A 22,907-nucleotide genomic window follows, 5' to 3' on the forward strand; every position below is an offset into this window, starting at 1 on the left:
TGATCTGATAGGTCAGGATAACGATGGGAATTTGAACCACTCAGAGTCATTTAATTCTGACATTAATGACATGTTCGACGCATGGTTTTTCTAATCATGACGCTTACATCATCCTAGTTAGCTACTTGAATACGCGTGCAAGCATTAATTACGAAAGTTGTTTTACTTAGTATCTAAGGTATTCAACGGTTGAAGTTCTGAGTGTAGCACAGTGTTATGTATTTGTATAGTGCATCACTCAAAATGCGTATCAACTCAGCGTGTAGTACTTACTCAGCATGCATAGTAACTCAGCATTTAATAATCACTCAACAAGCTTAGCAACTCAGCATATAGTGATTACTTAGCATAGATGTTTACTCAGCATATCTAATGATCACTCAGCATGTAATAATCACTCAACATTTATTGTACTTGGAAATTTATTGGAGAGGATTAAACATACAAATAGCTTCCCTCAATATGATGAACTGTTCACGAGCCAGTAGCTTCGTGAAGATGTCTGCAAGTTGTTCATCTGTTGGAACATAGGTCAGCTTGATCTCACCTTTGAGTACATGGTCTCTGATGAAGTGATGCCTAATGCTGACATGCTTCATCCTGTTGTGCTGGATTGGATTCTTTGATAAGTCAATGGCACTTTTGCTATCACATTTGACTTCAATTGTTTTGGTTTGAACTCCATAATCGTCCAGCTGTTGCTTGATCCATAGGACTTGTGCAACACAGCTTCCAGCAGCAATGTACTCAGCTTCAGTTATTGACAAAGCTACTGACGACTGCTTCTTACTGAACCAAGACACCAGACAGCTTCCAAGGAAGTGACATCCTCCTGAAGTACTTTTCTGCTCAAGCATGTCTCGTCCATAGTCAGCGTCAATGTATCCAACGAGTGTGAAATCATTTGTGTTAGGATACCATAAACCTGCATTCACTGAGCCTTGCAAATATCTAAGAATTCTTTTTACAGCTATGTAACGAGATTCCTTAGGGTTAGATTGATATCTTGCATAGTAACATACTGAGTACTGAATGTCTGGCCTACTTGCCGTTAGATAGAGTAGAGAGCCAATCATACCTCGGTATAGTTTGCTGTCTACTGACTTACCTTTTTCATCAGCACAGAGCACGGTGTCTGTACCCATTGGGGTAGATATTGACTTACAATTCTCCATTTCAAATTTCTTTAATATCTCCTTGGCATACTTAGTTTGGCTGATAAAGATGCCATTTTTGCCTTGTTTAATTTGAAGTCCAAGGAAGATGTTGAGTTCTCCCATCATTGACATCTCAAACTCAGTTTGCATCTTCTTACTAAATTCCTTGCACATAGACTCATTAGTAGCACCAAAAATAATATCATCAATATATATTTGTGACAGCAGTGTATCTTTACCCTTTCTCTTAATGAATAAGGTTTTGTCAGCTTTTCCTCTGACATAGTTTCTGGTCAGCATGAAACTGGTCAGTCTTTCATACCAAGCACGTGGTGCTTGCTTCAAACCATATAAAGCCTTTTTGAGTTTATAAACATGGTTTGGGAACTTGGGATCCTCAAACCCTGGAGGCTGACTAACATAGACCTCTTCATTTATAACTCCATTAAGAAATGCACTTTTGACATCCATTTGGAACAATTTAAAGTTCATAAAGCTAGCATACGCACACAATATCCTTATAGTTTCTAATCTAGCCACAAGGGCAAAAGTCTCACCATAGTCAATACCGTCCTGCTGACTATAACCTTGGGCTACAAGTCTGGCTTTGTTCTTGACTACATTTCCTTGTTCATCTAGCTTATTTCGAAATACCCATCTTGTTCCTATTATCTTCTGACTTCTTGGATTAGGCACTAAATCTCATACTTCATTTCTTTTGAACTGATCAAACTCCTCTTGCATTGCATTTATCCAGAACTCATCATTCTCAGCTTCTGAGAAGTTTCTTGCTTCAAGAACCGACACGAAAGCTACGTTGCTGAGATATCTCCTGAGTTGATTTCTGGTCATCAGGGTGTTCTCAGCGGCATTAAGAATGCTACTTTCAGAGTGTCCTCTTGGAACCTTGATCTCTTTTGGCAATGTATTGTCTTCAGGAGTAGGTGTTTCAACAATCTCTGCCGGTTTAAGTTGGTCAGTGAAAATGATTTGAGGTTCGTTTTTACCTTTAGTCAGCCCTTGAGGTAGTGACTCAGCGGCTCCATTTTGGTCAGCAGATGTTGAGCATTGGTCGTCCTCAGTTGATTGATTTACCTTTCCTGCAGGGTCAGTTTCTTCGAACTCAACATGTACAGACTCTTCTAAGACCTGAGTTCGTTTATTGAAAAATCTATATGCTTTGTTGTTTGTTGAGTAGCCTAAGAAGATAGCTTCGTCAGCTTTTGAATCAAACTTAGCAAGGTTGTCTTTAGTATTTAGAATAAAACATTTGCAACCAAAGGCACGAAAATATCCAATGTTGGGTTTTCGTCCTTTCCAAAGTTCATAGGGGGTTTTCTTAAGTATAGGTCTGACTAACGCCCTATTGAGTATATAGCATGATGTGCTGACAGCTTTGCCCCAGAAGTAATTTGGAAGCCTATTCTCACTCAGCATTGTCCTGGCTATTTCGACCAAGGTTCTGTTCTTCCTCTCAACTACCCCATTCTGTTGAGGAGTTCTAGGAGCAGAAAAGTTGTGGTCAATGTCGTTGGCTTCACAGAATTCATCAAATTGTTGATTTTTGAATTTTCCACCGTTCTCACTTCGGATGTGAGCTAATTTTAGGTCTTTATCATTTCCAAGTTTTCTAACCAATGTTGAGAACATCTCAAAAGCTTCATCCTTGCTACTCATCAGGATGACCTAAGTGTACCGAGAAAAATCATCTACAATGAGCAAGGAAAATATCTTACCACCCAAGCTCAGCGGCTGGACTGGTCCGAAAAGATCCAAGTGTAGTAACTCTAATGGACGCTTGGTTGAGACTACATTTTTACTTTGAAAAGATTTCTTAGTTTGTTTTCCTTGCTAACAAGCATTACATAATTGATTCTGGAGCTGAGTTTGGACTTGTGGAGGAGTCAGCTCGAGATTGTCCTGAGCAGGAGTTTTCTCACATACTTGTTCATTTATTTGAACAACAGGTTCTTCGATCACTTGCTCAATTAAGGCATGAGCAGCGGTATCGGCAGACTTTCGACCTTGAAGAGTGTCAGCTTCGGCATGTTCCTGACTGCGAGAAACAGAGGCTTGTTTTTCCTTGACTGGTGTGGGCTTTGCAATTGGTTTGGAGAAGAATTTGAACTCCAATGCAGTCAAGTCGATGATGGGATCACGCAAAGGAGAGTCATCCAGGACATCAAACACGGGTGGTTTGCGTGACTTCCTTTTGAACCGCTTGTCACTGCCTTCTTTGGATAGTCTTCGAGAAGGGGAGTGGTCAGCAGAGATGGTGTTTGTTGACTCAAGATGGATGTCCTCAGCCTCAACAGTTGTGGTGTCAACAGTTGGGGACTCAGTTTCAGGCTCAGTAGCCGGTTCTTTGACAGTTGATTTGCTCGGTGCAGTTTTCTTAGTCTTCTCAGCAGAGACAGGCTTATTTTGCTGACAGCTAGGAGTTTGTGCACTTTTATCAGGTTCCTGAGCTCGCAGGAAGAAGGAGTCGTCTGGAACAACAAAATCCAGAGGAGTTGCATTTAGTGGTGTAACTCCAGAAGCCTTCTTCCTCTTTAGGGGTGGCTCAGTGTCCTTTGGTTCATCCTCAATCACGTGGACAGCGGCAGGTCATTTTTGGGCAACCTTAGTAGGCTCATCTTTCTTGCTAATTTGGCAATCCCTCAACTAATTGCTTTCTTACTACTTTGGCAAGGAGGTCCATGCTTACATGACCAAGTCTCCTATGCCATAGCCAGGAATTGTCTTCCTTTGACACTAAGCATATATTCTTTGAAAACTTCTTTTCTAAGTTCAACATGAAAACGTTGTCAACACGAGGGGTAGTTAAAATCATCTCATTTGTTTTGCCCTCGAGTATTTTACACTCAGTGGCATCGAACACAACCTTTCTACCACTGTCGCACAGCTGAGCTACACTCAGTAGGTTATATTCAAGTCTTTTGACTAGGGAGACTGACTCAATAGTAGGATTACCACCAACAATTCCTGACCCTACTATCTTACCCTTTTTGTTGTCTCCAAAACTCACATTTCCTCCTCGTTTATGCACAAGTGTGATGAACTGAGTTTCATCACCAGTCATATGCCTTGAGCATGCGCTGTCAATGTACCATAGTTTTGACTTCTCAGCACACCTCGGGCCAACCTGCAATATAACTAGTTATCTTTATGTACCCAAGTCTTTTTGGGTCCTTGTTTGTTAGGGTCAACAGGTGATACATCATACTCAGTTTTATGACGACACACATTGATAGTGTGGCCATTCTTTCCACAAAAGTCACAATAGACCTTCCGTTGGGGATACCTTACTTGCTGGTCAGCACCTTGGTGCTGAGCATGCCAACACACTTTTGTGGTGTGTCCTTTCTTTCCACAGAAGTCACATTGAGCTTTCTGTTGGGTATTCCATCTCCGCTGACTAGTACTGAAGTACTTAGTGTTTGGGTAGAACCTTTTCTTAGCCGATGTATTCAGCTGGTTCTGTATGGATGTGATTTCCTTCCTCAATTTCTTAGAATATGATTGGACTTCAGAGACAAACCTATGCATGATTTTTAAATTTTCATCTTGTCTGGTATTGTCCTGGAGAAGATGTCGAAGGTCACTGAGTTTGACTTCCTCAATCTCATCACATCGCCTGCTGAGTGCTCGTATTTTCTTGCTACACTTTTTGATAAGTGTGTAGAGATCACTTAGGGCATTTATCATTTCATTTCTGAGAAAAGGTAGAGACATTACCTCAGTTGAATGTTCCTCATGGTCAGACCCACCAGAGAGGTCAGCTTGCTCAGAACGGTAGAGGTCAGCAGATTCGTCAGCCATAAAATAGATGTTCGCTGACTCAGTTGCATCAGCTTCAAACGAAGTTGACTCATCACTATCACTCCACGTTGCCACCATTGCCTTTCTACTACCCTTCTTATCTTTCTTCAAGGTAGGACAGCTTGACTTGATGTGCCCAGTTTGATGACATTCAAAACAAGTAATGGGCTTTGAGCTGTCTTTCTTGTGTCTGCTGTCACTTGACTCAGCTTTATATTTATCACTCCTTTTAAATGGCCTTTTGCTGTGTTTGTCATTTCTTCTAAACAGCTTTTTCATTTTTCTAGTGAACATGGCCATTTCCTCATCATCTGATGAGTCAGCGTCAGTTGAGTCAGCTTTCATGATAAGAGACTTTTGCTTCTTGTCTTCAGACTTTTCTTTCACTTCAAAATTATTCATTGAAATCTCATGGGTCAACAAAGATCCAATGAGCTCATTATACTTATAAGTGGTCAGGTCCTGAGCTTCTTCAATAGCCGTTTTCTTTGCTTGCCAGCTTTTGGGGAGACTCCTTAGGATTTTCTTCAATTGTTCTTCCTCAGTGAAGTTCTTGTCGAGCCTCTTGAGCTCATTGATAATGTTTGTGAATCTTGCATTCATCTCTAAGATTCCTTCATCGTCATTCATTTCGAACAGCTCGTACAGGCGCATGTGTTGATTCAATTTGGACTCTTTAACCTTGCTGGTTCCTTCGTAGGTTACTTCCAGCTTCTTCCAGATTTCTTGTGCTGACTCACAACCTGAAATCTTATTGTATTCTGCAGCATCTAAAGCACAGTGAAGCATGTTTATAGCCGAAGCATTATTTTGCAGTTTCTTAAGGTCATCCTCTGACCATTTAGCCTCACTTTTAACAGTTTTTACACCGTCAATGATTTCATAAGGAACAAAAGGGCCTTGGACTATAGCCAGCCATGCACTCATATTTGTTGCCTGAATGAAATTTTTCATCTTGTTCTTCTAGAAGGTATAGTTGGCTCCGAAGAACAATGGAGGCCTTGAAATAGACAATCCCTCAGGGAGTATCTGAGTTGTTTGATTTCCTGGAAGGAAACGAGTGCTATTCTCAGCCATTACAGGGATCAACTCAAGATAGTTTTATCTTGATTAGTGAGTTGTTAGGCTCTGATACCACTTGTTGGTCCCGTGTAACGTGATAGGGGGGTTAGGAACTATTATAAACTCTTTGATAATTAATGCTGACTTAAATATTTAAGACTTTAACTCAGTCGTTAAGTCAGCATCGTTGAGTAGAATTGAGACAGCTTTAGTCTGCTGCTGACTAGAGCTGTTTCTATCATGAGTTAGGAAGTAACACTTAAGTCAGTTTTCAGCTCAACACTCAGATTACACAGCACAGCGTTCAGATTTACTCAACACAGCATATACAAATTATTGTTTTGTTGAGTAATATTTAGCAAGCAATAAGTATATATATCAAAAGATCAAGGGTTAGAAGTTACTCAGCAGACTTATCCTGGTTCGGCCTCTCCGCCTACGTCCAGTCCCCGAAAATCCTTCCGAGCTTTTTGAATCCTCTACTGAGCTCTTTAAAGGTAGAGCACAAACCGTTTACAATAGCAACTGAGTATGCAAGAGTACTGTCCTCTATTCGTCTACCCAATCCTATCTCTACCACTGAGTAATATAACCGAGTACTCAGCCTTTCTCTACCACTGAGTATTATAACCGAGTACTCAGCCTCTCTTTTCTAACCTTTTACAAATGATAAGAAATTGTTCTTGATACAACAAAGAACACTCTAGATGAATAAATCAATCTAGACTTTTACACAAAAATAGGAGTTGGTGTAAGAGCTTGCTTTTTCTTTTCAGACAGCTTCTATTTTGGATTTTTCAAATGAATTGACTTGATGAAGATTTTTTTTGCTTGTCTGTCTTGTTGTGATTCAAGTATGAAGTGGCCTTTTTATAATGATGTTTGGGGCATCAATTATTTACATCCCGACATAGCCGTTGTGGGGAAAATGTTCTTCTTTCATCATCATTTGGTTAGCACTCAGTGCCGCAGGCCAATCCTGTCTTCTGTCTTCGTCAGACGCCAGGTTTGTCTTCTTGTAGATGTCAGATGGTCCATGCTCCTTTTCGAAAAGTCTTCCAGACAGATTTCTGTAGCTTCTGAATATTTCAGAAAATGGACAGACTTTGTCTTTCAAGTTGATCGATCATTGATGCTGACCTGACGACCACTCAGCTTGACACAGCAGCTTCGCCTTCAACTTTTCTGAAGAAGACATTTTCTTTCTCAAAGCTGAGTTGTATTTATTGTTGGGGTTTAGTGTCCTATAGACAATTATTGCAGGATACAAACTTAATGTAAATGAATTGTTCTTTATATCATTTGTTTTAATGAGATGTATGTTTTATAACTATATAAAGGCAATCCCTTTTAAGCACTAAATAAAGTCTAATAAAAGGAAATCCGTAAGTTTGTTTAAAGTGATTATAAAGTGTTCATACAAGCATGAAGTGAGACAAAACTTTATAATAAACTAATAAACTTAAAACCACCCCAAGTCAAGTGATATGTTTAGGATTGATATATCGCTGTTGAGACTTGTATGTAACAATGTCTTCTGTCCGACAGAAAGCTGATCTCACAAGCTTCATATATAATGATATCTGGACAGTTACATAGATCCGATGAAACGTCGTTCATTAGGATTGGGGATCCGATTTGAGATAACAGGATGGGTAGATTCATCCTTGTCACCTGTTCATCTCATTGGTATTAATAGGTATAACTAATCCTCAGACTCAAAGGAATGTTAATTGGTCATCCTGAATTACTGAATGTGAGACTTTGATTCTGGGGTCCCACGATCCTTAACAGAGATGACTCTGGGGTGTGAACTGCAAAGGTTGGGTGTCACATGAGGTAATGTCAGGGTAGTTATACATTGGATTGAGCATTTATCACTCCCGATTAATGGGAGATACATCCAAGGATCGCTTGTGGAAGACTCGACTCTAAATCCTTGCAAGGTGATAGCTTAAGAGTAAGAAATACAGATTTCACTTAACCTATCTATTTGAGTTGACTCGGCCTATACAAGTAAAACGAACGTCTCGCTATATGTGACTTGACATCACCCATAGTCATAAGATTCAGTTCAAGGATGTAGTTGATAAAGGATCGAATTATACCATAACTAATACGAAAAGGTTAACGACAGAATCAACCTGTCTTCTTAACGGACTCTGGGGGAATGATTACAGACTTGCCAATAACATACTCAGTACATCATTCCGTTATGCAAGGATTAAATATAATTCTTGAAGAAATTAATTTAATAGTTGCATACGGCCAGAAGTAGTAAGAACCTAATGGATCACACATAAGACTTGGAACCAAAAGAGAGATGGATGTCATTAATAGATGGAAGCCCAAATTGATCCCAGTAAGGCCCATTTAAATAGAGGGGGCCGAAATTTATATATAATAAATAAGGAATTATTTTAATTCCATTAATCCTAATTTGACTAGGTTTGTGAATTAAATTAATTTAGAGATAATTAAGTTAGGAGTTTTAATTAGATTAATATACTCCTATTATTATCCAATTAGGTTATTTATTATTATCCTAGATATATTAGATATATAATGAGATAATAATTGGGAATTCTATTCCGAATTGAATTCCTATTAAGTAACCTATTCCTATCTAACTAGGGTTTAGATACAAGCGATTATATATACCCCTCTATACATGAATTTCGACTAAGCTCTAACCATCCCCTCTATGTGATTTTCGAAACCTACATCTAGAGAGAGAAAAAGAATTCGAATCCCCTAGTTCGTGGACGAGAATTAATACGACTTTCATCGTTTGATTAATTTCATTCATCTTCTTTTCTCTTTGATCTTGTGTTGGTTAATTAGAGGCAATCTATTTTGGTTGCATCTCATACGGTTGATTCTAACTTAACCTCACCGTGTTATTCTTCGTGCTTGGGAACTCGGAGAAGAATTGTGGGCGCTTCTTTAACAACGGTAGATTGTTCTTCAAAAGGTATTTCTTCTTATCCCTCTTTATATGAAATAACGATTAACGGATCCTATGGTTAAAAGGAAGTAGGCTAAAAATTTTATATTTCCGCTGCTATACCTTAGCCTAATTTCCAACAGTGGTATCACAGCCAGTTTAAATCCGTTATTTCATATATGAAAATTTAGAAGTTTTTCAATAGGATTGAATAAATATTTATGGTTAGGATTAATTAACAAATAGTTTTGATTAATTAATCCTAAGGATAAATAAGTTTTAATTAATTGTTAATTAAAATTGATTATGCATATGTTCCTAATTATTTCGGTTGATAATCATTATAAAAAAATCTATTAGTTTTATAGTTAGGTTAATAAAATCAGTTTTATTAATACTAAAGATAAAACGGAAACCTATTGTAGTTTTTCCGTGTTTCTGAAAGTCGTTTTTAAAACCGTTTTAAAATCTGATATATATATATATATATATATATTTATAAATAAATAAAAAATATAACGCGACAGCAGCCCGAGTCGCGCCTCGCGGCGCGACTGGCCGCTGTCGCGCGCGGCTGCTGCCTCGCGGCAGCAGCTGCGTGTGACGCGGCCTCACGCGGTTGTGGAGTGAGGCCGATCTTAGGGATAAGTGTACCCCGTCATTATCAAGTAATAAATTTCTGGTTAAGTCCAGGTTATCGTCCACAAGATTTATTTCTGCAAGTATCGAGCTACTCGGTTTCAGGTGTTATTTAGGCTTAGGGGGTTTTGAGTTTGTTTTTCTTAAATTAATCTACTCCTAGGTTGAATTATACTACTCCTAGCTAAGTTATCTAATTCTAACTAAGTTATTCTATGCCTAATTAAGTTACTCTACCCCTAATTAAGTTAAACTACTCCTAAGTGATCTTTTACCAATGCAATTATCCGAAGGAACATGAAGGGATACGATGATAATGAAAATAGGTTGTTTAAGTAATTGAATTAAAATCTAAGTCACTTGTGTCCGAGGCGATTAACCCGACCTATCCTCCTAAAGTCCATAGTTCGTGATTCCCTTGTAAGGCCGAAACTAGCTCTAAGGCTCAGCAATTTGGGCTTAATCTTCTATAGGGTCGTCAATCCTATAGGCACTGACTAGGTCAGATTCAGCTCGCAATATGTGCCAACTTAATTTTGGGATTATCGAATGAGTTAAACCAATCAGACAAAGCGTAAGACAAAGATTAAAGCATTAAAACAATTGAATGAACAAAAACTATAATATATATCAAAGATGAAAGTATTGTCACGAAGATACAATGAGCCTAGGATTCATAACATGTATCAGAGGCTAGACGGAATATAAAAGAAGAAAAATCTCTTTCAGGAAACCTGTCTACCAATGCAGGCGTCTTCCTAGGACTTAAGGATGGAGCTTGAGCAATCCTCGGTGAACGGAGCTTCGGAGGTGTCTTCAATGGAGGTTTGAAGGATATAGAGGAGGTGGAGAGGATTTCTCAAGATGAAAAGCTAAGAAAATTACAAAGATAAAAGATATCTAATTTACATTGGAAAAACTCTATTTATAGGCGCGGCTCGGGCCCTTTTCTTGACCTATTTCGTGTCCTTATGCAAGTAGGAAGTCGTGGGGCCAATCGTGAAGTCGTGGGGGCGGAATTGGTCTTTTTGACCAATTCCCGCAGGTCTGCTCGCCGAGCAGGGCGAGCTGCTCAGCGAGCAGGAGCAGTGCCTGGGCGGTGCCTGGGCAGCTCGCCGAGCAGCGCTTGGGCCGCTCGTCGAGCAGCGCCTGGGCTGCTCACCGATGCTCAATTCGCCGAGCGAGTGCCGGGGGTCCCTGAGATACGATTTTTGCCTGAAATTGATCATGTTTTAACCTGCACACGCACATAAACTCCAAACAACATTAGTCCAAAGGCTAAATTGACCCGCCAATCGCTTATTTTGAGCAAACGCTCCGTTTAGTGCGACTTTTGACGGATCAATTAGCTTCAAAAGATAACGGAATTATAATATGCATGCCATTTTGGCCGTATTTGCCTAAATTGATCATAAAACGAGCCTAAACAACGAAAAGTAAATAAAACATTTCCAATTTCTAACTAACTCACACAAAAGCATTTAAATGCGAGAATTGCTCGCTTATTAACTAAATAACGCTAAAACCCGTCCTAAAACCGTACCCAAAGATAGGGGTTTTTGACCCCTATCAAACCTCCTCGCACTTAAAACTTTACTTGTCCCCAAGTAAACTAAAAAACTAAACCCGCAATCACAAGCAAGCTAGAAAACCTCCCGGTTTGACTAGGTGCTTGACATAATTTCGAGCATCTGTAATTACATGCATTCGGAAATACAAAGTAGAGACACGATATCCAAAAGTCGCATTTCAATTATCATAGGTCATATGTTTTAAGAAAAAGGACACATGTTCAATTAAACGAGCTTGAGGGGATCGCTAAGTAAAACACCTCACCATAGGTAGTTCACTCATTTCACACAATTTTAGTGGCTAAAGTGTTTACTCTCGGCTTATGTTCTTGCTTAGGATTACGTTGATTTTGCACGTTCATCCGAGTTCCTCTACTATGCTATATGACTCCGATGATATCAAAAACAGCCTCGAATTGGGGTTGTAATGTGGTTAGAGGGTTAAAGGTACAACAAGGGTTAATAGTTCTAGCGCTAGAAAAACAAAGTTAAAATGGCTTTAGCGAGTATGAAGTGACTGAGATTTTTATTTATTCACTATTCTCTTTTTAGAACGTTTTCTTGAGACGTTTTTGATTTTAAGAACTGGGGAATGAAGTTCTCCCCTTTTTTTGTTCGTCTCTTTTCTTTTCTTTTTCTGTTTTTCTCTTTTTCTTTTTTTTTTTCTTTTTTCTTTCTTTTTTTTCTTTTTGGGATAGTGATGCTCATTCACTTCTTAGCCTTTTGGCTTGCTACTATAATGCCATAAACAAAGAAAAAGCGCTAGAAGAAAACAAAGGCTCAATTTGAGCTTTGCAAAAAAACTTGGGTTAGGTAACAAACTAAGTGATAGTTTGCAAAAATAAGGGTTAGAACGAAAGAAAAATTCTACAAACTACAAAAATACAGGCTCAAAGGGACTTCCTAGAGTGGTTGAAAAAGAGAAAATAAGGTAAAGAAAATGGTTAATTCTAATGAGGCTGATTCATCGTTTATCATCTCAAATCATTGCATGTAGGTTCAACACAGTATTAGGTGCAAAATCTGTAATCTTTCCACAAGTCAAAGCATTCACACAAAAATGTCAAGAAAAATAGCTTTTTGATGTTCGCTCTTGGGCTCAAATTCAACTCACAATTCTTTGGGTTTCAATTTTGTGTTTACTAGTTCTCCCCAAACTCAAGTTTAATATCACATGCCTTCAATTCTTAAGTTATCTACCTAAGTAATGATTTTAGCATTTCTTCAAAATTAGGGTCTAAATGCAAACTTTAGCTCATGCTTTTACAGATACAAGGGTTGTGTCCTACACCTAAACTAGTTGTCATGCAATCTTAGATTCGGTTCTCAGTCCTCAAGGAAAAATAACGAAGTTTAGATTCGAAGGAGGTTCACGGTTTTAGGTCCTAAACATGCAAAACCTAAATAAAACCCGAAAAACGCAAAACTAAACTAGACACGACGCAACAAAAATTTAAAAATTATACAATTTTTTTTTTTAAGTTTGTCTACCCCTCCTCCTCACACTAAAAATATGCAATAAGTTCCAACATTGCATCTAAAACCATCAAGCGCATGTGCAAAAAGTTAGGGTGGCGAAGACAACCAACTGATTTTATCGCAATCGCCAAAAACTTGATGATTTGCGGTGGAAAATTTTTTTTTTATTATTATTATTTATTTATTTATTTTAGCTTCGTTCGGGAAAAAAAATCCCGAACCGTTGCTTATCTCGGCCGAGCAGCGGGCTGGGCGGCAGTGCCCAGCTGCGGGCTGGGCGCAGTGCCCAGCGGCGAGCTGGGCCTCCTGGGGCCAAAATTTTTTTTTTTTTTAAATTTTATTTTAAACCTGAATACTTAAAAAAATAAAATAAAATAAAACCACTAAACTAAAATATCAATGTATAATCTAAAAATAAACCTGAAAAGTTTTATTAAAACTTGGGTTGCCTCCCAAGAAGCGCTACGTTATAGTCGGTGAGCTCGACATAGAATTCCCACCTAGGTGTATGCTGACATTCGCGTTAGGAATTCAAATTCCTGAATAAATAATCCGTACCTGCAAAACGGATTATCAGTTTCAAAGAATTTTAATAAAAACAAAGGATAAAATTTAAATAAGTTATGAAAAAATTTAGTTTGCTCCCTGATCATCACTATGGATGGCAATCTGGTTGTACCCCGAATATCCATCAAGGAAACAGTAAAATGCATACCCCGCCAATCGTTCCAACATCTGATCAATGAAGGGCAAAGGGAAGTGGTCCTTCCTAGTTGCCTCGTTGAGCTTTCGATAGTCCACACATACTCGACATCCTGTTATGGTCTGTGTGGGAACCAATTCATTTTTTTCATTGAGAACAACCGTGGTACCCCCTTTCTTTGGCACTACATGAACAGGGCTGGTCCAGACACTGTCAGAGATTGGATAAATAATTCCTGCATCTAACAACTTGATCACTTCTTTCCTCACAATCTCCTTCATGTGGGGGTTCAGTCTACGCTGTGGTTGGATGGACGGCTTGTGGTCCTTTTCCATCAGAATTTTATGAACACATACTGTTGGACTAATTCCCTTGATGTCATCAATTTTCCATGAAATAGCCTCCTTGTTTCTTCGCAACACCTCCATGAGTTGAGCTTTCTGATCAGGGGTTAGTTTTGAAGAGATAATCACCGGGCTTCCGCTTGGTGGTTCAAGCAACGCGTACTCCAGGTGTGATGGCAAAGGTTTTAGTTCAGGTTTAGACAATGGCACAGTGGGGATTTCAGGTGGTTCTCGATGAGTAGGAACAGTGGGATCTGGAGGAAGTGTTGCAACATTGGTTTCAATGGAACAGCCTGTTCCTTCACATAAATTCACTTCTTCTCCCAAGAGTGCCTCCAGAGTGTCCTGTCCATGTTCCTGCAAAGTAGAAAGACTTTGGAAATCATCTAAGAAACAACATGTGTCATCTCTAGTGTTAGCTCGTCTCATAGCCTCATTCATCTTGAAAATGATTTCCTCCCCATTAATTCGCAAAAATAATTGTCCTTCTCCTACATCAATCAACGCTTTACCCGTTGCTAAGAAAGGTCTACCCAAGATAATAGGAACATGCAAGTCCTCGTCTATGTCCATTATGATGAAATCAACATGGAGTATGAATTTTCCTACTTTGACTAACACATCTTCCACTACTCCCTTAGGATAACATACAGACCTATCAGCCAACTGAATGGACATTCTAGTTGGTTGTGGTTCTCCTAGTCCTAGCTTAGCATACACAGAATATGGCATTAGGTTTATACTTGCTCCTAGGTCACATAATGCATTTTCAATATTTAACTTGCCAATTGAACATGGAATCGAAAAACTCCCTGGATCCTTTAGCTTTTTCGGAAGCTGCTGCTTGTTCTGGAGTATTGAAGAGCAGTCCCTGTTCAGTTGGATCATCGAGATATTTTCCAATTTCTTCTTATTGGACAAGATATCTTTTAAGAACTTTGCATATGTGGGCATCTGGGCAAGTGCTTCCACGAAGGGGATGTTGATATGCAACTTCTGTTGGGGTTTAGTGTCCTATAGACAATTGTTCTAGGATACAAACTTAATGTAAATGAAGTGTTCTTTATATCATTTGTTTTAATGAGATATATGTTTTATGACTATATAAAGGCAATCCCTTTTAAGCACTAAATAAACTCTAATAAAAGGAAATCCGTAAGTTTGTTTAAAGTGATTATAAAGTGTTCATACAAGTATGAAGTGAGACGAAACTTTGTAATAAACTAATAAACTTAAAACCACCCCAAGTCAAGTAATATGTTTAGGATTGACATATCACTATTGAGACTTGCATGTAACAATGTCTTCTGTCCGACAGAAAGCTGATCTCACAAGCTTCATATATATATAGATATCTGGACAGTTACATGGATCTGATGAAAAGTAGTTCATTAGGATTGGGGACCCGACTTGAGATAACAGGATGGGTAGATTCATCCTTGTCACCTGTTCATCTCATTGGTATTAATAGGTATAAATAATCCTCAGACTCAAAGGAATGTTAATTGGTCATTCTGGATTACTGAATGTGACGCTTTGATCCTGTTGTAACATGATCCTTAACAGAGATGACTCTGGGGTGTGAACAGCAGAGGTTGGGTATCACAGGAAGTGATTGCGGGATTGTTATACATTGGATTGATCATTTATCACTCCCGATAAATGGGAGATATGTCCATGGATCGCTTGTGGAAGTCTTAACTCTAAATCCTTGCAAGGTGATAGCTTAAGATTGAAATACGGATTTCTCTTAACCTATCTAATTGGAGTTGACTCGGCCAGAATAAGTAAAACGAATGTCTCGCTATATGTGACTTGACATTACCCATAGTCATAAGATTCAGTTCAAGGACGTAGTTGATAAAGGATCGAATTATACCGTAACTAATACGGAAAGGTCAACGATAAAATCAACTTGTCTTCTTATAGCTCTGGGGGAATGATTACGGACTTGTTAATCACATACTTTGTACATCATTCCGTTATGCAAAAGATTAAATATAATTCTTTGAAAATTAATTTAATAGTTGCATACGGCTAGAAGCAATAAGAACCTAATGAGTCACATATAAGACTTGGAACCCAAAAGAGAAAAGATGTTAATTAATTGACGGAAGCCCGACTAAGCCCAATAGGGCCCAGTTAAGGAGGGGGCGATTTTATGTATGCTAGATACATAAATAATTAATTTGATTTTATCAATTCTAATTAGATTAGGATTATGAATTAAATTAATTAAAGGATAAATAAGTTAGGAGTTTTAATTAGATTAAATTACTCACATTATTATCCAATAAGGTTATTATTATTATCTTTTATATTTAGATATATTAATAATTCTATTCCGAATTAAATTCTTATTCAGTAACCTAATTCTATCTAACTAGGGTTTAGATACAAGAGAATATAAATACCCCTTACCTTGTGATTTTCGACACAAACCAGTCTCTCCCGCAGACTGAGAATTTCGACCACTACAGTAGAGGACAGAATTCCACCAATTGCTTCCGAATCAATTGATTTCATCTCTTTCTTTTTCTCCTTGATCTTGTGTTGATTAATTAGAGACAGTCTATTTTGGTTGCTATTCATTGGTTGATTTTTAATCGTTTACTTGTTCGTTTTGTTGTGTTCATGAAAGAAGAAAAACAAACAAAAGGGAGAAATTTGTTCTAGTTCCTCCTACATCAGGTCAGTTCACGATTTCGCGGATTCCCAGAGATTGAACCGTCGGATCGCCGTGATTTTTGGACAGGAGCTTCTAGACATATTTTTCCACGTTTCCACCATTGGGATTGTCGTTCGGAGGTCTGGAAGGTCCGTTCGGGTAGGGGCAAATTGGTAGACAGTTTCCATCTCTTTTGAAGTTGTGGACACTTCGTTCGCAACGGTAGATTGAACTTCAAAAGGTTTTTCCTTCTATCCCTCTTTATATGAAATAACTGTAGATATCCATTTTTGTCCGGGACATTTTTATTCTTTAACTGATAATATTTGAAATTTCAACAAGTTCATAAGTTATATCGGAAATAAAACATGTCATTCTCACATTGGATTTATCCGAAAATGGAGCTTTTGTATACCAATTTGTTATATCTTAATATAATTACCAAATCATCTTCAAGATATAATGTATTGAAACAAAAGTGTTTTCCATCTTGTTATAAATTATATTTGAGATAGAATGTGTCATTATTGAATATAATTTTGAAATTGTTATATTTCAAAATATGATTGTTAGTTAAACTCAATTTTTGTTTAAATAGTTAAGTTAATATTTTGAATTTAACTCATTCATTTAAAAGTATTCTCAAGAAATAAATATAGTTTGAGATATGATTTTTGATGAAGTTTTATTTAAGTCATATTTAAAGCATAATTTATTCTTAGAACTAATTAGTTAGGAATGAATTAATATTCAGAAAATAAATTCTCACCATTAAAAAAATAATAAAACATAAAAAATAGAGTGCATTATGAAGAAATAAATTTATATTAATAAAGCTAATCCAATTACATCTTGTCTTTTTACAGATAAATATGGGATTAAATCTCTCAACAACTCAAAGCTTCAAATCCTGAAAATAATACCAAGCAAGAATCCAAAGTTCAAATTTCAAATTTCCAAGCAAAATCCAGAATTGGGCAGCATCATGAGTTATTAATCCAAGAGAAACTCTTCTCAAGACTAAAGAGATAAAATCCACTCTTCTTAAGACTACAAAAAGACAAACACAAATGGATACAAAGGCATAGAAAACAAATGCACCTTTAATAAAAGACAACCACTGCATATTGAAATTTGTAATCACAAGAGATAGATGCATTTCTAAAGATTGGGTTAATAATATGAAGAGTCCATCCGGATTGGGGGGAAGCTGATCAATGAAGGATTTCAGCCATGCCTATGCACATGTCCACCTATAAATAGAAGGAGGCCGAATTTGTTTAGGGCGAAACTAAGTTTCTTTAAATTTTGAAATCTTAAATTCTATTCCTACGAAAGTGGGAGAGAGTTTTAGGAGGCCAATTTGGAGAGAGAATTTTAGGGCCAAAAGCTGTAGAGAGCAAATTTCTTTAGAATTGTTTTTCGGCAGAAATCAATGTAATAGTTTCAAGTTTAAAAGTATCCAAAGAGTGTATTTACCAAAGTTCAATATAAATCAATTTTTCTCCATTTGACCTCCAAAGCTTTGAACTAAGGGTTTTTATTCCTAGTTTATAAAAACAGGAGTTAATACAGATCTTTGCCCTTGTGTTTTCTTGAAAAAACAAATTTGCCCTTAAATCAAATAAACCCACAAAACTATCCCTGAATTTTCCATAAACCTGCAATTATACCCTAATCTGACGTAGCTGCTAAACGGCGATGAAATCAAACCTTCTTATCTCCAGAAAAACTTCAGAAAAGAACAACCAAACACAAACAGAAAAAATATACACATTCAATTTCAATTAAAAGCAAGTTAGAAGAACAGATTGGTCAAAATTCATTTTCATAAAAGCTCAATCAACCTAATAAAATGACGTCTAAACCTCCTAATTAATCCAAAAACAATAGCAATAGAAAACAATAAGAAACCAAATGAATTTTGATTGTCATCATCCAATTTTTTTTAGACAAGAAGGTTTGATGTCATCGTCGTTTAGCAGCTCCGTCAGATTAGGGTATAATTGCAGGTTTATGGAAAATTCAGGGATAGTTTTATGGGTTTTTTTGATTTAAGGGTAAATCTGTTTTTCCGCGAAAACACATGAACAAATATGTATATTAACCCTAAAAACAGTGACTAAAAACATCTATTTTACTTTTAAAATGAGCTGATTTTGTAAACTTTAAATAAAAATCTATTAGTTTTCAGCTCATTTAAATACATGCTTATTTAGTGTATTTTTTATGTTCTGTTACTAACTAACCACTTATTATTCTTATTATATGTTATCATCTTATTATGTACATATATGTACATTATTTATATTTTACTATACCACTAACATTACATTATGTATTTGTGCTGATAAATAGATCAAACAGATTTACATTTTGTAAATATTAAAGTTTAGAACTAAGTTATTCACAAATTATTTTATGATTACCTTTAAAATAAATTCAACCCGTTTTCAGTAAAAGCGCACTCGTAACCTCACTCTGCCTCTCACGATTGGAATAGGTAAGTTCCATTAGTTTGTTCTCTTGTTGCAGTATAAAGAAAACGCAATAAAAACTTCACAGAAGCAAAACTCGAAAACAAAAATTAGCCTAATAAACCAGTAATCAACAGGTCAGTCTTCTTTCTCCTGTTTCAAACCGATTCAACCCCGTTCCATCGGGTCTGAGCTCCTTCCTCTTTATCTCAAATCTGTTGAGAATAGGCACACATTTTCAGTATTTAGAGGAGATAAAGTAAGAAAAACAAACAAACAAATAAATAAATAAAACGAAACTTACCTTAACACCGGTGAGCAGGCCTCCAGGATGAGCGAAGGAGCCGCGGCGGAGACGGCGGTCTGCTTGGGCGAGGTGGAGCAAACTCGAACAGAGAAGAGCGGACGGCGCACGACGGGAGCAACTTCGACTGGAACAGCTGCAGCAACGGCAGACCAGAGAGTGGAGTGCGACTGCAGATGCGGAGACAGACGCAGTGACTCCGTCCGAGAGCAAGGCTAAGCGGCGGACCAAGGCGAGATGGAAACAAGACAGAGCAGAGCGGAAGGTGAATAGATAGAACAGAATGGAGGTCGCGGACGGCGGACGGCGGACGGCGGACGGCGGACGGCGGACGGCGGACGGCGGACGGCGGACGGCGGACGGCGGACGGCGGACGGCGGACGGCGGACGGCGGACGGCCAGGTGAGAGGCTGTTGCTTTGCTGAATGCCTTTTGAGAGAAAAGGAAGTTGTAGGAGGGAAAGAAGATGGTGGCTAGTTTAGGTTAAGTGTTAAATAAGGTTGAAGATGCATTTATACGAGGGTTAACCTAAAATGCTGAAATTTACATCTCAACCCATCCTGGAATAAATCAGAGATGGACTTAGGTCCATAAAACCCAACACTCTACCCTATTAATCCAAATGGCCCATCTTTGTGTATTTGTATATATTAGCCTTGTCTATTTAAGTTTCTTCATTTGTCGATTCATTAATCATTTATTATAAGTAAATAGGTTTTGGTTTAGTTAATTTTTTTATAATAGTGCAATCAGTTTCTTTTTTTATTAACTTTGACTTAGATTTTGAAATTACACATATGTGCTACGCATGATTGATATTAATACTCATATTAGTTCGAATTGAGTCATTCCATTTTATTTACCAGGTTTTAAGTGCTGGATAGCGATTATAAAACAACCTCATTATTTCGATCATTGAATAATGATCCGGATAAATGATAATTAACTAATAAGATTATATATCGTACAATAATCTTTCTATATGCATTTTCTATGAAATATAATGATATATAATTTCCTTTTTTATATATCGGACTTTAACCGCTGGATAGCAATTTATCTTGATCATTGAATAGTGATCCAAATAAATAAACAATAAATAATGTGTTAATATTTTAAACTATATTTAATCAACAAATAAAAATAATTTACGGATTCCTCTATCAATTTTGATCGTTGGATAACGATTCTATTACGGTCGTATGACCACAACCTTACGAGTATCGTCAAAAGCTTGAATTGATACAATTGATATCTTTAAAGCAATCATAGACACAAGCACATAGAGCAAGCACGTAGAAGTACAACAGTACTGATTTATCGGGTGGGGTAGGATGAGATTACGTCTCTTCCCTACACGTAACCGGAAACCGAGCTTAGAATCATCGCAGACCATTACCTTATCCGAGCTTACCCGAATGGGTCAATTCGGAATCAAATCGGTATCCAATCAGACCGTCAAACTGATTGGTGGCGACTCGAAACCCATTGGACCAGTCTCCTTGGAGGGATTATCCAGCACAGTTGGAAACCAGTAGGGCGGGAGCCATATCGAAGATAAATAGTTCGCGAACCGCGGGCACGGGCGCGACAATAACGATTAACGGATCTTGGGGTTAATGGAAATAGGTTAAAATTTTTATATTTCCGCTGCTATACGTTAGCCTATTTTCCTTCAACTTCCTCAAGGTGTCTAGCACTTTTGAATTTTGCTCTTCAAGCTTCTTGTTTATCAGCCTCGCCGAATAAGGTACAGGTGGCACATAGGGAGGAGGTGGTGTGTACCTCTTCCCTTGTTCCTCCTAGTCTCGATCGGCGGTCAATTCCATCCTAGCTGGCCCTTCTTGGCTAGGAACAGCTTGTTCCTTTTTTTCTTCAGCATTTTTAGATGTACCTGCACACTCAGCACTTTTATTAGTTAACAAAGGAGGGTGAGTTTCCTTACCCGATCGCAGAGTGATAGCCATGACATCTCCTTTAGGGTTTGGTTCGGTATTACTCGGCATTATCCCTTTTCCTTTTGACGATGACGCCGCAAGTTGATGGACTTATGTCTCCAAATTTTTTATTGAAGCCTGTGTCTTCTTCATGAATTGCATCATCATGGTCTTCATGTCCTATTCTACATCCTCCTTCAGTGGAACATGTTGTTTATAAGGTTGTTGAGGTTGCCTCTGGTACTATCCTCCTTGTTGTTGCTGATGCCTTGGTTGTTCCTGCTGATTCGGATGTCCCATCCATCCAAAGTTCGGATGATTTCTGGTAGCTGGGTTGTAGGTATTGGAGTATGGGTTTGGTGGGTTCCGTTGATTATATCCAGCATAATCACATTGCTCCTGCTCACCTTTCCCTTGCTTGACTCCAGGACAGTTGATGTTGAAGTGAGGCCCTCCACAAAATCACAAACATCATTGAATGGTGGTTCGTTATGAATGGATGATACATGAATCTTGCTGAGCTGCCTTGCAAGCTGTTCCACCTGGGTGGTCAGTTTTGACACGACATCATCGTCCACCTTTCTTTTTCCTTCACTCCTAGTTGAGTGCCAGTTATAACTTGTGCTTACGACTTTCTCAATAAGGTCATACAAGGCTTGTGGTTCCAGAACTTCGGGGTTACCATTAGCAATGGATTCAATCTAAATTTTGTACTTACATCCATATGGGGATGCCATGATTCGGTACCCTTCTTAACAGCTCTTTTTACCTTTCCCAAGCCTCTGCCAACGACTCATCCTCCTCTTGTACAAATCAAGACACTTCATTTCTGAGTTTTATGGCCTGTCGAGGTGGAAAGTATTTCATCAGAAAAGCACTGGCCATATCTCCCTAGGTGGCAATGGTTCCTGGCTGTAGGTTCTTTAGCCAGTTCTTTGCTTTATCTTTGAGAGAAAAAGGAAACAGCTTCAGCCTTATCACATCATCGGACACTTCTCTGTTTGATCGAAAGGTGTTGCACAGTGTGATAAACTCCTGGATATGCCCATTCGGATCTTCCGACTGGTAGCCATTGAATTGCACTGCTACTTGCAACATTTGTATCATAGATGCTTTTACTTCAAACATGTTGTTCCCTTTGTTAGGCAACACAATACATGATAAGTGCCCTTCTATGGTAGGTCTGGAGTAATCTCTGATTCTCATGACTGGTGGATTATTATTCTCTCTTTCTTCTTTAGGAGGTGGTTGAACTGGTTGTTCTGGTGGCACTCTTCCAGCCATCGTTCTTTCTCTTTGTCTCTCTCTTTGTCTTGCTCGTCGAGCTCCCGTTTGGTTTCGTCTACACGTTCTTTCTAACTCAAGATCGATAGGAAAAACTGGTGGTCCTGCTCAGCGCATAGACAGTGAAAAAGACTACTCCTGGCTGTACTACGTAACAAACAGATTAAAAACACCTTGTTTCACAGAAATTTTCAGATAAATTTTGTTGCTATCAATTCCCGGCAACGACGCCAAAAACTTGTTGTCCTCTGAATAGACTCTAGCAAGTGCACTAGATACAAGTAATAAAGTGATAAATAGAGTATCGTCTCCACATGGATTGAGGACCAAATTTTACTAGAAAAACCATGCAGAACAAGGTGTTCGTGGTGTGTGAATTCTTTAGATTGAAAGATATTATGAATAGGTAACAAAGTCAATGATTTAACTTATAAAAACGATTACTTGATAAATGATAAAAGGTAGAATAGGTTAGGCACAGCGGAAGGGTTACTTTAAGTCCCTAAACATCCT

At 38.1% G+C, this 22,907-nt stretch overlaps 1 non-coding gene across 1 annotated transcript; it reads left to right on the plus strand.

Annotated features, from left to right (window-relative positions):
* The first annotated feature begins 21,840 nt into the window (after positions 1-21,840).
* Positions 21,841-21,947, plus strand: LOC136234465 (small nucleolar RNA R71). Its single transcript, XR_010691347.1, has one exon. It is a non-coding gene; the product is annotated as a small nucleolar RNA R71 (small nucleolar RNA).
* Positions 21,948-22,907: the final 960 nt, after the last annotated feature.

This window comes from Euphorbia lathyris, chromosome 6 (assembly GCF_963576675.1).
Source record: "Euphorbia lathyris chromosome 6, ddEupLath1.1, whole genome shotgun sequence".
NCBI classification, from domain to species: domain Eukaryota; kingdom Viridiplantae; phylum Streptophyta; class Magnoliopsida; order Malpighiales; family Euphorbiaceae; genus Euphorbia; species Euphorbia lathyris.